This window comes from Phacochoerus africanus, chromosome 4 (genome assembly GCF_016906955.1).
Source record: "Phacochoerus africanus isolate WHEZ1 chromosome 4, ROS_Pafr_v1, whole genome shotgun sequence".
Taxonomy (NCBI): domain Eukaryota; kingdom Metazoa; phylum Chordata; class Mammalia; order Artiodactyla; family Suidae; genus Phacochoerus; species Phacochoerus africanus.
Window position 1 is genome coordinate 72,043,563 of NC_062547.1, and position 15,353 is coordinate 72,058,915.

Sequence of the window (15,353 nt, forward strand, 5' to 3'; positions counted from 1 at the left end):
ACAATGTTGTGCCAATTTCTGCTGCATAAATTTGCATTTTATTTATATATTTATTTATTTTTGTCTTTTTAGGGCTGCACCCGAGGCATATGGAGGTTCCCAGGCTAAGGGTAGCATTGGAGCTGTAGCCGCTGGACTATGCCACAGCCACAGCAACACCCCATCTGAGCCATGTCTGTGACCTACACCACAGGTCACGGCAACGCCAGATCCTTAATCCCTGAGCGAGACCAGGGATTGAACCTGCATCCTCATGGATGCTAGTCAGATTCATTTCCACTGAGCCACGATGGGAACTCCTCAATTTGTATTTTAAATGCGAAATAGCACCTACCCCCATTACAAAAATAGACCTACCTATATGCAGGACACATTATTTATGCAGACAAGAGTCCCTAGCACATCTGTGGCCTCAGGGTTGCCAGAGAAGACATAGACAACTGGGCATCTTATATTGTTATTTGCTAATGGTGGCAACCCTACTCAGGGACCATTTGGGGGGACCTTTGGATACCCCCCTCTCCAGGGCGGGGCTGGTCTCCAAACTCAGCAACATGAGGTGGGGGGAGGCTGGGCCCCTTCTCATGCCCACTTGTTACTCAGGACCCACTGCTTCCCCTGCTGCTGAGCCCCCAGAGGAACCGCAGAGAACTTGAGAGGCTGCAACAGGAAAACCGCATCTTAATATAACCCAAGAACGCAACGTTCTCACAACAAAGATGCCCCCAGAAGCACAGTGGCATTTCCTGACAGACCTGGGGCCTTCCATTTGTAAGCTGTGTCCAGAAGTGGCTTCCAAGGGTTGGTTAGGAATCATAAAGGGGAGTCACCACGCTTGGAGGGCTCCCAATGTGCACTTTTCATCTTTGCCGCTATCCCAGGAAGTGGGTCCCAATGGTCCCATTTTGCAAAGGCCCCATTTTGCAGAGGAAGCGGAGACAGCGGTTGGGGCCATAAAAAGAAAAAAATACATGCACAACCTAGAAGTTGCGAGTTCCATGATATTCGGTGGACAAACCTGAGAACTTAAGCCTGGGACACCAGATGGCAGATAATTCAGACAGACTGCTCTAAGGAGGCCAGGCGACAGGGAGGGTAGGATATGTAGGACTTTTTGCAACAAAAGGCGGGTAGTCAGATCAAAAGATTACTGCTGATAACAGAAGACTAAATATCACAAGTTAAGGAATTTAGTGCTTTTCTTTGTATGGGAAGATGCAAAGGTCTGGGCTCACTGCAAATCATTCCTTTGATAGACATCTCAGCTCTCTGGGGCCAGTAGCCTGTGTTTCCACACCCTGAGTTTCCTCAAGGCTCACCCCCTGGGGAGTGGCTGCAGTCCGTAGGCTGCTAGATGGCAGGTCTTCTTTGTTTCCTTCCTGAGTTCCCTCAGGGCTCCCTCCTCCCCATGGGAGGTGGCTACAATCTCCCATGAAGGTGACATCTTTTGTTTACTGATATTGATAGGGATGGAGTAGGCTATTTACATGGGTAGTTGTACTACAAGTCCCAATAAGGGATCATTGGGTAGAGAGGGAAACCCAGGGAATGTTGGGAGACCAGTGTAAGTTAATAATTGCTCAAGAAAGCCATCAGAATTTCACAGGATTTCCATCCTATAACCTGAGCACAAAATCCTGTGAAATTGGATTGTTGTGATCATTATATGACTACAGATGTGATAAATTCATTTGAGCAATAAAAAAAAAAGAAGAAGCCATCAGAATAAAACAGGCTTGCTTAAGTGCAAAACCATAAATGACAAAGGCATGAGCTATGCCTCAGATCATTAAGTGAAAGAGAAAGTGAGGCCTGCATTCAAGTTCAGCAGGATAAGGATCCTTGGGAGCAAGGACAGGCGTTTAAGAGAGAGATGACCTTCCAAAGTAGGAGACCCTCATTATACAGAACCCTGAGATGACGCAACGTATTTTAGCCTCTGTGACCCCACTTCTGCTGATTTAAGTAAGTACCGTGACGGTCCTAGATTGACTTCATAGGGTCAAATACTCTCTTACCAGATACGAAGGAGGAGCTAGTGATGTCAGCCTGACGTTTACGCAAAGACTCAGGAAGAAGGTGGTCTTTCCCCACTTTCCTTGGATCATAAAACTGCAGCCCACCTAATCCTCAGGGCAGAGCCTCCTTGCCTGCCTGCTTGTATCTCTCACAAGCATCCTATCCTAATAAATCTATTTCTTGCCCATCACTTTATCTCTCACTGAATTTCTTCTGTACTGAGATGCAAAGAAACTGAACCTCAGTAAGTCCGGACACCAGATGAGTGATTCTAATGAAAAAACATGGCTTTGAGTCCCAATCTTGGTTTTATCTACTTTTTTTTTTTTGGCCTCCCAGAGGCACATGGAGTTCCCAGACCAGGGATCAGATCCGAGCCACAGATGCAACCTAAGCCACAGCTGAGGTAACGCCAGCTCCTTAACCCACTGTGCCAGGGATCGACCCTGTGTCCCAGTGCTCCCAAGATGCTGCCTGTACCTGTGGCACCACAGTGGGAACTCCAAAGACAATGTTTTGTTTCTCAGGTAAGAAGAAAACAAAATGATGTGTGCTCTAGTCAGAGCCCAGGCGAACTTGGACCCAGGAGTCCAGGAAGGCATCTTCAAGAAGAAATGCTTGGAGTTCCCATTGTGGCCCTGTGGAAACGAATCTGACTAGGAACCATGAGGTTGCGGGTTCGATCCCTGGCCTCACTCAGTGGGTTAAGGATCCGGCATTGCCATGAGCTGTGGTGTAGGTTGCAGACTTGGCTAGGATCTGGTGTTGCTGTGGCTGTGGTGTAGGCCGGCAGCGGTAGCTCCAATTCGACCCCTAGCCTGGGAACCTCCATATGCTGCGGGTGCGGCCCTAAAGACAAAAGACAAATAATAATAATAATAATAATAAATAAATAAATAAAAAAGAAGAAACGCTTAACAGACACTTAAAGGATGTGGGAGGCTGGGGGCTTGTGACAAGCTGCAGAGGTACCAAAAGTGAGGGCAGAACCATTAGGGGAGAGGCCATAATGAAGGGGGCTAGACACAGAGACTATGGCGCGCTGAGTTGGAGGACATGGGTTTGGAAAGTTTAGGCTTTGCTTTCAGGGCAATGGGGAGCCATGGGAGGCTTTATGTGGGGGGGGGGCAGGTGTCAAGGTCTGGGGTATGTATTATTATTATTGTATTTTTTTTTTTTTTTTTTTTGCTTTTTAGGTCCACACCTGCAGCATATGGAAGTTCCCAGGCTTGGGGTTGAATCAGAACTATGACCGTCACCACAGCCATAGCAATGCAGGATCCCAGGCATGTCTGCGAACTATACTGAAGCTTGTGGCAACATGGGATCCTTTAATACACTGAACGAGGTCAGGGATCAACACGTATCCTCGTGGATACTAGTCGGGTTCAGGTTTGTAACCCGCTGAGCCACAGTGGCCACTCTCTGTGGTGTGTTCTAGAAAGATCCTTCTGTCTGGGTGGGGGCAGGATGGAGAGAGGGTACAGCCAGGAGGATAGAAAGCAAGTTAGGGGGGAGTGCTGTTATCTGGGGTGGGAGGGTGGTTGCTTAGCGCAGACACAGTGGGAGAGAAGTGGGTGGCTTTGAGGGAGATTCAGGAGGCAGATTGTGACGGATTTGGTATAGACATGTATGTGGGGCGGGGGCAGGGAGTAAGGCTGCCTCCTGGCTCTCAGCCTGGTTCCTTAGCATACAGGTCCTGGGGGAGGCTCCAGGGTCAGCAGTTTGAATTCAATTCCCGCCCGCCTAGGGGTGTAACGTCCCTGAGAGCTTTCCGAGCTTCCCGACATTTGCCCGTTTGCATTTCCCATGCCTGGAATTGTCCAGCAAGCCCTGTGGTCACCCTGGAAGGGAGAGGGCTGGGAAGAAGGTCCCCCCACCCCAGCAGCTGGCCCATCCCACAAGGCAGAGGCTGCCCCCAGCTGACGCTCTTCCTTTTCCTGCGGGGCAGCCCGTGGCAGGGCGTCTGGGAACCCTGGAGGAAGGGCAGGGCGTCTCAGCCAAGGGGGCCTCTCTTCCCACGCCCTTGCAGACTCAGGGGTCAAGGAACCCCAGGGGCAGGGGCGCTGGTTATCCCGACACATGTATGCCTGGTGCCCTGGGGCTGTGTCTTGTCCACTGGAGCTTGAGCAACTGCTGGGTTCCATCCTTCCTTCCTTCATTTGCCCATCACAGTTGGAAAAGCAGCAACAGCACCAGCCAGACTTAAATTTGCCCTCTCACCTCTCTCAGCTACTCTGCCACCCTCCAAACCCCCTCTCTCTTATATTTTCTCTAACATCTGTATTCTTTTGCCACTCTCTGAAATCCTTTCTTGCTTGACACATGTTGATCTGCCTTCTGCTTTGGATTGCAAAATTTGGGGGAGCAAGGATTTTTTTCATGTAATCAGCTTTTTTATTATTATTTTTTATTTTTCTTTTAAAATTATAGTTGGGAGCTCCCACTGTGGCTCAGCTGTAAGGAACCTGACAGTGTCCATGGAGATGCAGTTTAGATCCCTGGTCTCGCCCAGGGGGTTAAGGAACCCAAGCTGCCACAGAGCTGCAGTGTAGGTTGCAATGGGGCTGGGGCTGTGGCGTAGGCCAGGAACTGTCGCTCTGATTTGACACCTAACCTGGGAACCTCCACATGCTACAGGTGAGGCCATAAAAAGAAAAAAAAAGTATAGTTAATGTACTGGGTTGTGTCAATTTCTGCTGTAGAGCAGAGTGACCCAGTCACACACATATATACATTCTTTTTGTCAAACGACCGTCCATCATGTTCTCTCCCAAGAGACTGGATATAGTTCCCTGTGCTATACAGTAAGACCTCATTCCTTATCCATTCTAAATGGAAGAGTTTGCATTTACCAACCCCAAATTCCCAGTCCATCCCACTCCCTCTCACGAGCAAGGATTTTTGAACATTTCTTTTGTCTGTTAGGTGCGTGCGCGCGCACGTGCGCGCACACACACACACGTGTGCATGCACAAACACAGAGTAGGTGTTCAATAAACTTTTTTTTTTGTTTTTTTTGTTTTGCATTTTAGGGCCGCACCCTCAGCATATGGAAATTCCCAGGCTAGGGGTGGAACTGGAGATGCAGCTGCCAGCCTATGCCACAGCCACAGCCACACCAGGATTTGAGCTGTGTCTGTGACCTACACCATAGCTCACAGCAACGTCAGCCACAACAGGGACTCCCTAATAAACATTTGTTAAAAGAAAGGAGAAAGACCCTGTCCACAGGGGAGTGACAGACAAATAAAGTTATCAACAGCAACAACAATGTCTAAGATTTACCCAGCTTTAAGGAAAATTTATGGAGTACCTACTGTGAACCCACATCCTTTGGACAGGGACACCAGCAGAGCAGGAAGCCCAACAGACACCCTTGTTTGGAATGACCTTTCAAATGGTGGGGAACATAGAATAAAAATGAAAACCAAAGAAGGTTAAGGGAGTGAGACTGAATATCAGCAAGAAGAGAGGTCTGGAGAGAGGGAACAGCCTGTGCAAATGTCCTGGGGCAGCACTGTGCCTGCCTTGTTGGAGGAACAGCGAGGAGACCCATGCATTGGGAGCAGAGCAAGCCAGAGGGAGAGAGGAAGGAGGTGAGGGCTGGAGCAGGGCATGCAGGGTCTTTTGGGCCAAGGTGGAGACTCTAGCTTTTACCCCAAGGTGGTGGGACTCTGGAGGGCTGTGGGCTGAGGAGGAGCAGGGCTTGACTCAAGGGCTTACAGGCGCCCTCTGGGGGCTGCTGCCCAGAGGATGGACTGTGAGGGCATGGGCAGAAGGGACTGGGCTGGTCCAGGTGAGTGACGCTGGGGCCATCAGGTGTGGCAGCAGGGGAAGGGGAAGTGGTTGGATTCTGGGTAAATTTTGAAAACTGAGCCAGTGTTAAGACTTGAGATTGGTTACAGTCCGAGACTGAGGACAGACTGTGGGGGGAGAACGACAGCTTGGGGGCAATGATGACCCTGAGGGTTTTGGCTTGAGCATGTGGGATGCTGGGGCTGCCCATCAACTGAGAAGATGCAGTAGCAGCTGGCGCTGCGGGGAAGGTCAGACCCTGAGTATGAGCCTATTGGGTGCCAGACACTCCTGGGGCACTGAGGAGGCGGGAGATCCCAGGAGCTGGAGGCCCTGGGAGAAGCCTGGAGGTGCTTCTCTGTGAGTCGTCTGCTCCACTGGAGTTCTTCCAGGCTTCTTCTGTTACATAGGGGATACATAGTATGCTGGGGTGGAGGATGCAGAGGGACCAGGGAGGTGGGGGTGCAAAGGGGTGTGTGTGCCTTCCAGTATGTGCACGTATCCCCAGGGTGGCATGCTGAGTGTGTCGGCAAACCACACTATTTGTCCAAGTCTCACTCTGACATCATCTTTCCTGACTCCCAAATCGAGTTAGGGTGTCCCTTGTCCCGCCCCCACCCCACTGCCTCGGTGGACCTCTTGGAACCCATGTGTCCCCCAGGCTCTTCTCCCCGGTTCAGGTCTGTTTGGGGGTGGTGGTGACTGGATTTGAGCTTGGGGTTCCCCTCTGGTCTTTGCACTCCTACAGGACAAGACTGACTTTTCCTTCCTTCCTTCCTTCCTTTCTTTCATTGAAGTATAGGTGATTTATAATGTGTTAGCTTCAGGTGTACAGCAAAGTGATTCAGTTATCTATTTTCTGATTCTTTTCCATTGTAGGTTAGTACAAGATATTGAATATAGTTCTCTATGCTATAAGGAGGTCCTTGTTGTTTATCTATTTTATATACAGTAGTGTGTATCTGTTAATCCCAAACTCCTAATTTATCCTTACCACCCCTTTCCCCTGTGGTAACTCTAAGTTTGTTGTCTATGTCCGGGAGTCTCTTTCTGTTTTGTAAATAAGTTCATTTGTATCATATTTTACTTATTTATTTTTTGCTTTTTTTAGGGGGCTGCACCTGTGGCATGTGGAGGCTCCCAGGCTAGGGGTTGAACTGGAGCTGTAGCTGCCGGCCTACACACAGCCACAGCAGCAGAGGATCTGAGCTGCATCTGTGACCTACACCACAGCTTACAGCAATGTCGGATCCTTAACCCACTGAGCAAGGGATCGAATCTGCATTCTCATGGATACTAACCAGGTTCATTACCGCTGAGCCACAATGGAAACTCCCTGCGTCATATTTTAGATTCCACATATAAGAGGTATTACATGGTATTTGTCTTCCTCTGTCAGACTTAATTCACTCGGTATGATTATCTCTAAGTCCATTAATGTTGCTGTCCAAGGCAATATTTCATTCTTTTTAATGACTGAATAATATATATGTATATTATATAATAATATATGCACACACACACACATATATTTTTTCTGATCAGGCAGAGTAGCCCTGTGCAGCCTCAGGACCAGGCTTAGGGCTCACGTGTTTCCAACCTGAAGGAGGAACCTAGTTCAAAGGTCATAATTCAGGATTTTAAGTCCTTGGCTGGCATGAGCATCCATTAAAATGTCAATCAATGCTTTGGCTTAAGAACCTGCACTAATCAGCAGTCATTTCGGTGTGTTTTAAATATAGTTGATACCCACAAGTATTTTGAATAAAGATGTGTTTTGAACAAAGTTCTTCCTTCCTTTTTTTTTTCTTTCTCTCCTCCTTCCTTCCTCTTTTTTTTTTTTTTTTTGGTCTTTTTGCCATTTCTAGTGCCGCTCCTGTGGCATATGGAGGTTCCCAGGCTAGGGGTCAAATCGGAGCTGTAGCCACCGGCCTATGCCAGAACCACAGCAACACGGAATCCGAGCCACGTCTGTGACCTACGCCACAGTTCACGGCAATGCCGGATCCTTAACCCACTGAGCAAGGCCAGGGATCGAACCCGCAACCTCATGGTTTCTAGTCGGATTCATTAACCGCTGAGCCACGATGGGAACTCCTCCTTTTTCTTTTTCTTTCTTTTTCTCCTCCTCCCCCTCTCACACTCCCCCCCTTCTTTTACTTCTTTTTGGTTGTTCCTTTCCTGGGCGTCACTATTGTCTAAAAGAGAGTCACTGACCTCTGACAGAGCTGTCTTGGGAGAGTGGGAAGCTGCTGTTGCCTCCGCAGCCCTGTTCCCGGCAGGTGGGTGGGGACCGGAGGAAGGATGCTGCGCGGAGTGGTCAAGGCCTTCCCAGGCAGGGTCTTCCTGAGCCAGCTCCTGGAGAAGTTCCCACGGCTTCTACCTTGGCCACACCTAAAGGCCAGGGAACTTCCCAAAGCTCAGCCTCCAGGCAGCAAAGGCGGTTCCCATCTTTCTGCCAGCATAACAATTGTTACATTTATTGAGTGTGGGCTGTGTGCCAGGCCCAGGGCTGAGATGCTATAAAGGCTGTTTTATATTTTGCTTCCTTCAAATCGGACCCCTCTCCTCAGGGCCCTCCAGCCACATTGGCTGCCTTTTGGTCCTTCAGACAGACCTCTCTCCAGCCCCAGGGCCTTTGCCCATGCTGTTATTTCTCCCTGGTACTCTTTTCCCTCCTAGATCTTCATGGCTGGTCCCTTCTCATTCTCTGAGTCTTAGGTCAAGTCTTAACTGTCCTTCCCAAAGTGGAAACCCCCCATCCCATTAGTCACTATCACATCATTTGATTTGATTTTATTACATTTATGGCACTCATTGAGTTTATTGTTATTGGGCTTATTCTTCCTCTCTCTGCAGTTGGAATGGAGGCTTTGTGTGGTCAGGGTCCTGTGTGGTCTATTTCAAACTGAATCTCAAATTCCACTGTTCACTATCCATGTGGATAAGCAATTGAACATTTCTTTTTTTTCTTTTTCTTTTGTCTTTTTGCCTTTTCTAGGGCCGCTCCCACGGCATATGGAGGTTCCCAGGCTAGGGGTCTAATCGGAGCTGTAGCCTCCGGCCTACACCACAGCCACAGAAACATGGGATCTGAGCCATGTCTGTGACCTACACCACAGCTCATGGCAACACCAGATCCTTAACCCACTGAACAAGGCCTGGGATCGAACCCGTGACCTCATGGTTCCTAGTTGGATTCGTTAACCACTGAGCCATAAGGGGAACTCCCGATTGAACATTTCTGTGCCTCCTTTTTCTGGTCTATAGAGTGGATATGATAATACTTCTTTTTTTACCCCTGTGCCCTCAGCATGTGGAAGTTTCCGGGCCAGGGACTGAACTTGCGCTACAGCAGCAACATGAGCTGCTGCAGTGACATGCCAGATCCTTAAATGAGCTAAGTCACCAGGGGACTCTTGATAATGTTTCTTAATTCAGAGTAAATCCATAAGAACGGCTGAGAATGTGGTGTCTGATGTACACGTGTTAAAAAGTTATCTGTTATTATTATCATTATTATTTTGCTTTTTAGGGCTGCACCCAAGGTACATGGAAGTTCCCAGGCTAGGTGTCAAATCGGAGCTACAGCTGCCAGCCTACACCACGGCCAAGCAATGCCAGATCCTAGCTGTGTCTGCGTCCTATACCACAGCTCGCTTAACCCACTGAGCAAGGCCAGGGATTGAACCTACATCCTCATGGATACTAGTCGGGCTCTTTACCCGATGAGCCACAATGGGAACTTCCAAGTTATCCATTATTATTCTTATCAAGTACCTAAAAATATCTTCTGGAAGGAAGCAAGGAAGAGAGGGAGGGATACTCTCTAGGCATATATCTCCGTTAATGCAGATTCATTCATTCCACAAATGTTTGTTGAGAACCTGCTATGCGTCAACTACAAAAGATCAGTAAGTTCATGCTGGAGAGGCTGAAGTTAAAAACAAAAACAAAAACATGATGACAATGAGTATTTGCTGGGCACATACTATGAGCCAACCTCACTGAATCTTTTTCTTTCTTTTTGGACACACCCACGGCATGAGGAGGTTCCCAGGCTAGGGGTCGAACTGGAGCTGCAGCTGCTAGCCTGTGCCACAGCCACAGCAACGTGGGATCCAAGCCATGACTGAGAACTACACCACAGCTCACTGCAACCTCAGATCCTTAAGCCACTGAGTGAGGCCAGGGATCAAACCCTAATCCTCATAGATACTAGTCAGATTCTTAACCTGCTGAGCCACAACAGGAAATCCTCATTGAATCATTATTCTCTCCTTGGGAGGTATTTTCATTACCAGGTGAGGCAGCTGAGGCTCAGAAAAGGTAGGTAGTTCCCACCATCATAGTCTGTAAGTGGCTTGAATCCTCTCTACTTGACCCCCTTCTGATGTGGTTATTTTCCCTTGTCAACTAAGATTTGTTTAGAAAACAAATAAAAACAATATGACGGTCAGGAGTTCCCTGGTGGTTCAGTGGGTTAAGGATCTGGCGTTGTCCCTGCAGTGGCTTGGGTCACTGCTGTGGAGCAGGCTCAATCCCTGGCCCAGGAACTTCCACATTTTGCGGGTTTGGCCAAAAAAACCCCAGTATGACAATTTGATTTTTAAAAATGGGTATAGAAACTAAATAGACATTTTCCTGAAGAAGACATCCAGATGGTCAAACCTGAAAAGATGCTTGGTTTCACTAATCATCAGGGAAAATGCAAATCAAAACTGTGACCCAGTGGGGCCCAGTGGGGCTCCTGGGCACAAAAGCCTTTCTGTGTTTCCCGTTTCATGTTTTTAGGAAATGGGCCTCATTCAGCCATCATAGCCTTCCCCAAGTCCCCAGGGGTAGGTTTAGACAGTGGCTGATCAGAGAAGGAAGGTGATGCAGAGACAGGGGAGGAAGAGTCAAGAAACAATAGTACAGCCTTGGGGCAGGAGCCTGGTTCCCTCTCGAGGGACTCACATAATAACACAGGCATCTTATACACCTAAGAGAAAAGTTATACTCCTGATGCTTCTTTTATTTATTTATATATTTATTTTAGTCTTTTTGCCTTTTCTAGGGCCGCTCCCATGGCATATGGAGGTTCCCAGGCTAGGGGTCGAATTGGAGTTATAGCCGCCGGCCTACACCATAGCCACAGCAACGCAGGATCTGAACTGCCTCTGCAACCTACACCACAGCTCATGGCAACGCTGGATCCTTAACCCACTGAGCAAGGCCAGGGATCGAACCCGCAACCTCATGGTTCCTAGTCGGATTCGTGAACCACTGAGACACGATGGGAACTCCCTACTTATGCTTTAGAAATGAATACTTTAAAATTGAACAGCTTAGAGTCCTTCCTTGTCCTTCTCCCTGGCTTAATTGCACCCTAAACACAATCACCCATAAGCTGAAGATGGGGCACCCTGAGCACAACTGCCTCTGGGTTAAAGATTATTAGCACATGATGGTTTTCAGGGACTTTCCTAGTTTGTCCTAATCTCTGATCAATTTGGCCTTTTCACAAGTACTATTTTTCTAGGCAATAACCCAGAAGACCACCATTATAATCATGCTGTGATCTCCTGATGTCAGCTTTGGTGATTAAGATTCCCCCAAAGAAAGAAGAATACAGCTCTGCCCCCATCCTGATTCCCATCCGAAAACCTGGTTTTCTTCTTTTTACTATAAAACTCCCCACAATTCTTCCCAATGGAGGGCACAACCTTTAAGGCATCAGCCTGCTGTAGCCTCCTTTGCCTGGCAAAGCAATAAAGTATTTATTTCTCCTTCACCACAACTCTGTCTCTTGGTTCCTCTTCAGCACCGGTAGACAGAGGCCAACTTTTGGTAACAAAACCACAGTGAAATCATCTCACACCTGTCAGAATGACCATTATCAGAAAGACAGAGATAACAAGTGACGATGAGGATGTGGGGAAAAGGAAACCTCTTGCTCTCTTGGTAGGAATATTAATTGATGCAGCCACTGCAGAAAAGTGTATGGAGGGGCCTCAAAAAGTTAAAAGTAGAACTTCCATATGATCTACCAATTCCACTTCTGGGTAGAGACCCAAAGGAAATGAAAACAAAATACAAAAGAGATACCTGTGGCTGTGGTGTAGGCTGGCAACCACAGCTATGATTCAACAATATGCCACAGGTGTGGCCCTAAAAAGACAAAAAAAAAAAAAAGGGAGAGAGATCTGCATTCCCACTTTTTGTTTGTTTGTTTGTTTGTTTTTTGTTTTTTGTTTTACGGCCACAGCAACATGGGATCCAATCCCGTCTACAGTCTACACCACAGCTCATGGCAATGCTGGATCCTTAACCCACTGAGCAAGGTCAGGGATCGAACCTGCATCTTCATGGATGCTAATCAGATTCATTTCCACTGAGCCACGATGTGAACGCCTGTTTTGTTTTGTTTGTCTTTCTAGGGCCACACTAGTGGCATATGGAGGTTCGAAGGCTAGGGGTTGAATCAGAGCCTACGTCACAGCCATAGCAATGCCAGATCCAAGCCGTGTCTTCTATCTACAGCTCACGGCAATGCCAGATCCTTTAACCCACTGCACGAGGCCAGGGATTGAACCTACATCCTCATAGATGTTAGTCAGATTTGTTTCTGCTGAGCCACGATGGGAACTACTGCATCCTCATGTTTACTGCAGCACTGTTCACAATAGCCAAGATATGGAAACAACCCGAGTGCCCACATGGATAAATGGATAAAAAAGACATGGCATAAAAAGACTCCATTCCTCCATGAGAAAGAACATTTGGTCATTTACCACAACACAGAAAGGATCCTTGAGCACATTATGATAAATGAGATAAATCAGAGAAAGACGAGTACTATATGACAGTGCTTCTGTGTGAAATCTAAAAAAGCCAAATTAGTGCAAACAGAGAGTCAAACCTTAATCACCTGGGGGAGGGGTGGGGTGGGAGGATAGGACAGATACCATTAAAGGGCACAAACTTGGAGCTGAAACTGACAGCACTAATGCCTGAACCTAGCCAGAACCTAGATTGGGACTTGAAGCCACAGTTTTAATTTTTTTTTTTTTTGTCATTTCTAGGGCCTCTCCCGCAGCATATGAAGGTTCGCAGGCCAGGGGTCTAATCAGAGCTGTAGCCGCCGGCCCATGCCACAGCCACAGCAACGGGATCCGAGCTGCGTCTGCCACCCACACCACAGTTCATGGCAACGCCGGATCCTTAACCCACTGAGCAAGGCCAGGGATTGAACCCGCAATCCCATGGTTCCTAGTCGGATTTATGAACCACTGAGCCACGACGTGAACTCCTTGAGGCCACGGTTTTAAATTAAAATCACTCACCAGTGTCTGGACTCACTAAGGTTCAGGTTTTTTATGCCTCCGCGCAGAAGGAATTCAGCGAGACACAAAGTGATAGGCAAGAGAGACACAAGCGGGCAGGCAAGGAGGCTCTGCCCCCAGAATTCCGTGGGCTACTGTTTTATCCTCTAAGGGACGTGGGGGTTGGAAAAGCCCGCCTCTTCCTTTCTGGGAGTAGTAGCTCCTCCTTAGTATCCAATAAGGTGTGTATTCAAATCAGCAGAAGGGCGGTCCTCGCACTCCCCCTGCCTCAGTCTGAATCTGAAGGCAGGCATGGTCCAATCCCCCACCCAACAACCTGAGGCAATTCTCTAGCACCTTCACTAGGCAAGCAAGCCTGCCTTATTCTGATGGCTTTGTTGAGCAAGTATAAACTTACACTGAGCCCCCAGCGTCCCCTATTTGTCCCTGTCTATCTATGGTCCCTTATTGGGAATTCTACAGCTACCTATGCCTACTCCCTCCCTATCACAGTGAGTAATAAGTAAAAATCTAGGGACCTAATGCACAGCACAGTCAATATAAACAATATTATTACCATTATCATTATTTTTTTTTTTTAGTGCCACATCTGTGGCATACAGAAGCTCCCAGGCTAAGGGTCAAATCAGAGCTGTGGCTGCAGCCTATGCCATAGCCACAGCAACACTAGATCTGAGCCACATTTGTGACCAGCAGCAATGCTGGATCCTTAACCCACTGAGCAAGGCTGGGGATGGAACCTGAATCCTCACAGATATTATGTTGGGTTCTTAATCCAATGAGCCACAACAGGAACTCTGACAATAATGCTGGTAACCTAAAACCATGTAGATTTACACATTCACAATAGCCAAAAGGTGGAAGCAACCCAAGTGTCCACTGATGGATGAATGGATACGCAAAATATGATATCCATACAATGGCATAATATTGCCTTTTTTTTTTTTTTTTTTGCTTTTCAGGGCCGCTACCTTGGCACATGGAGGGTCCCAGGCTAGGGGTCGAATTGGAGCGGCTGCAGCTGCCAGCCTACACCACAGCTACAGCAACGCCAGATCCTTAACCCACTGAGCGAGGCCAGGGATTGAACCTGCATTGTCATGGATGCTTGTCAGATTTGTTTCCGCTGAGCCATGACGGGAACTCCTTTTTTTTTTTTTTTTTTTAAGTTCTGTCTTAAAAAGGAAGGACATTCTGACTGTGATGTCTGCTGCGACATGGCTGAACCTTGAAGACATGATGCTCCGTGAAAATGGCCAGTGGCAAAACAAATACTGTGTGATTCCTCTTACACAAAGTCATGAGAGGAGCCAGATTCATAGTGACAGGAAGTAGATGGTGGGGCCAGGGGCTCGGGGAGGGGCTGCCGAGTCAGAGTTTCATGGCCACAGTTCCAGTTTGGGGAGATGAGAAAGTCCTGCTGATGGATGGAGAGGATGGTTGCACAACAATGTGAATGTCCTTAACACCCCTGAACTGTACACTTAAAAGTGGCTGAAATGGTAAATTTTGTGTTTTGTTTGTTTGTTTTTTCTTTTTACAGCTGCGTCTGTGGCATACGGAACTTCCCAGGCCAGGGGGCGAATCGGAGCTGCAGCTGCCAGCCTACGCCACAGCCACAGCAATCCAGGATCCTTAACCCACTGAACGAGGCCAGGGATTGAACCCGCATCCTCAGAGAGACAGCATCAGGTCCTTAACCTGTCGAGCCACAATGGGAACTCCTGTTAGATGTATATTTACCAGAATTAAAAAACAGAACAAAACAGAATGAGGAGGCATTCTGGTTCAGGTTCCTGGCTCTGCCCTCATCAGGAAGCTTCTTTGAATCTCATTCTGGCAAGTGACCTGAGTCTGAGGGTGTGTACATGAAGGGCTTTGCTGGACATATAAGGTTGGAGCTAATTTCATATGGAATCCCCCCAGCCTATGTCTAGGAAGGGCTGGAAGCCAAATCAAAACTGGGACACTGGGGTGAGCTTAGGAATGTGGTTCTAAGGGTCCCCACAGGGTCACTGCACGTACAGAGGAGGGACAGAGGAAGCAGAGAGAGGAAAACCTTTTAGAGCCTCTCAGGAGGGTCTGGGCTCAGCTCAGAAGGTGCTAGTTAGCACTTCTTCTCCCTACTGGTGGGAGAGACACTGGGCATCTGGGGATGCTTCCTGGAGGAGAAAGCTACAAGTGGACCAGCCTGGGGTAGCACATTGT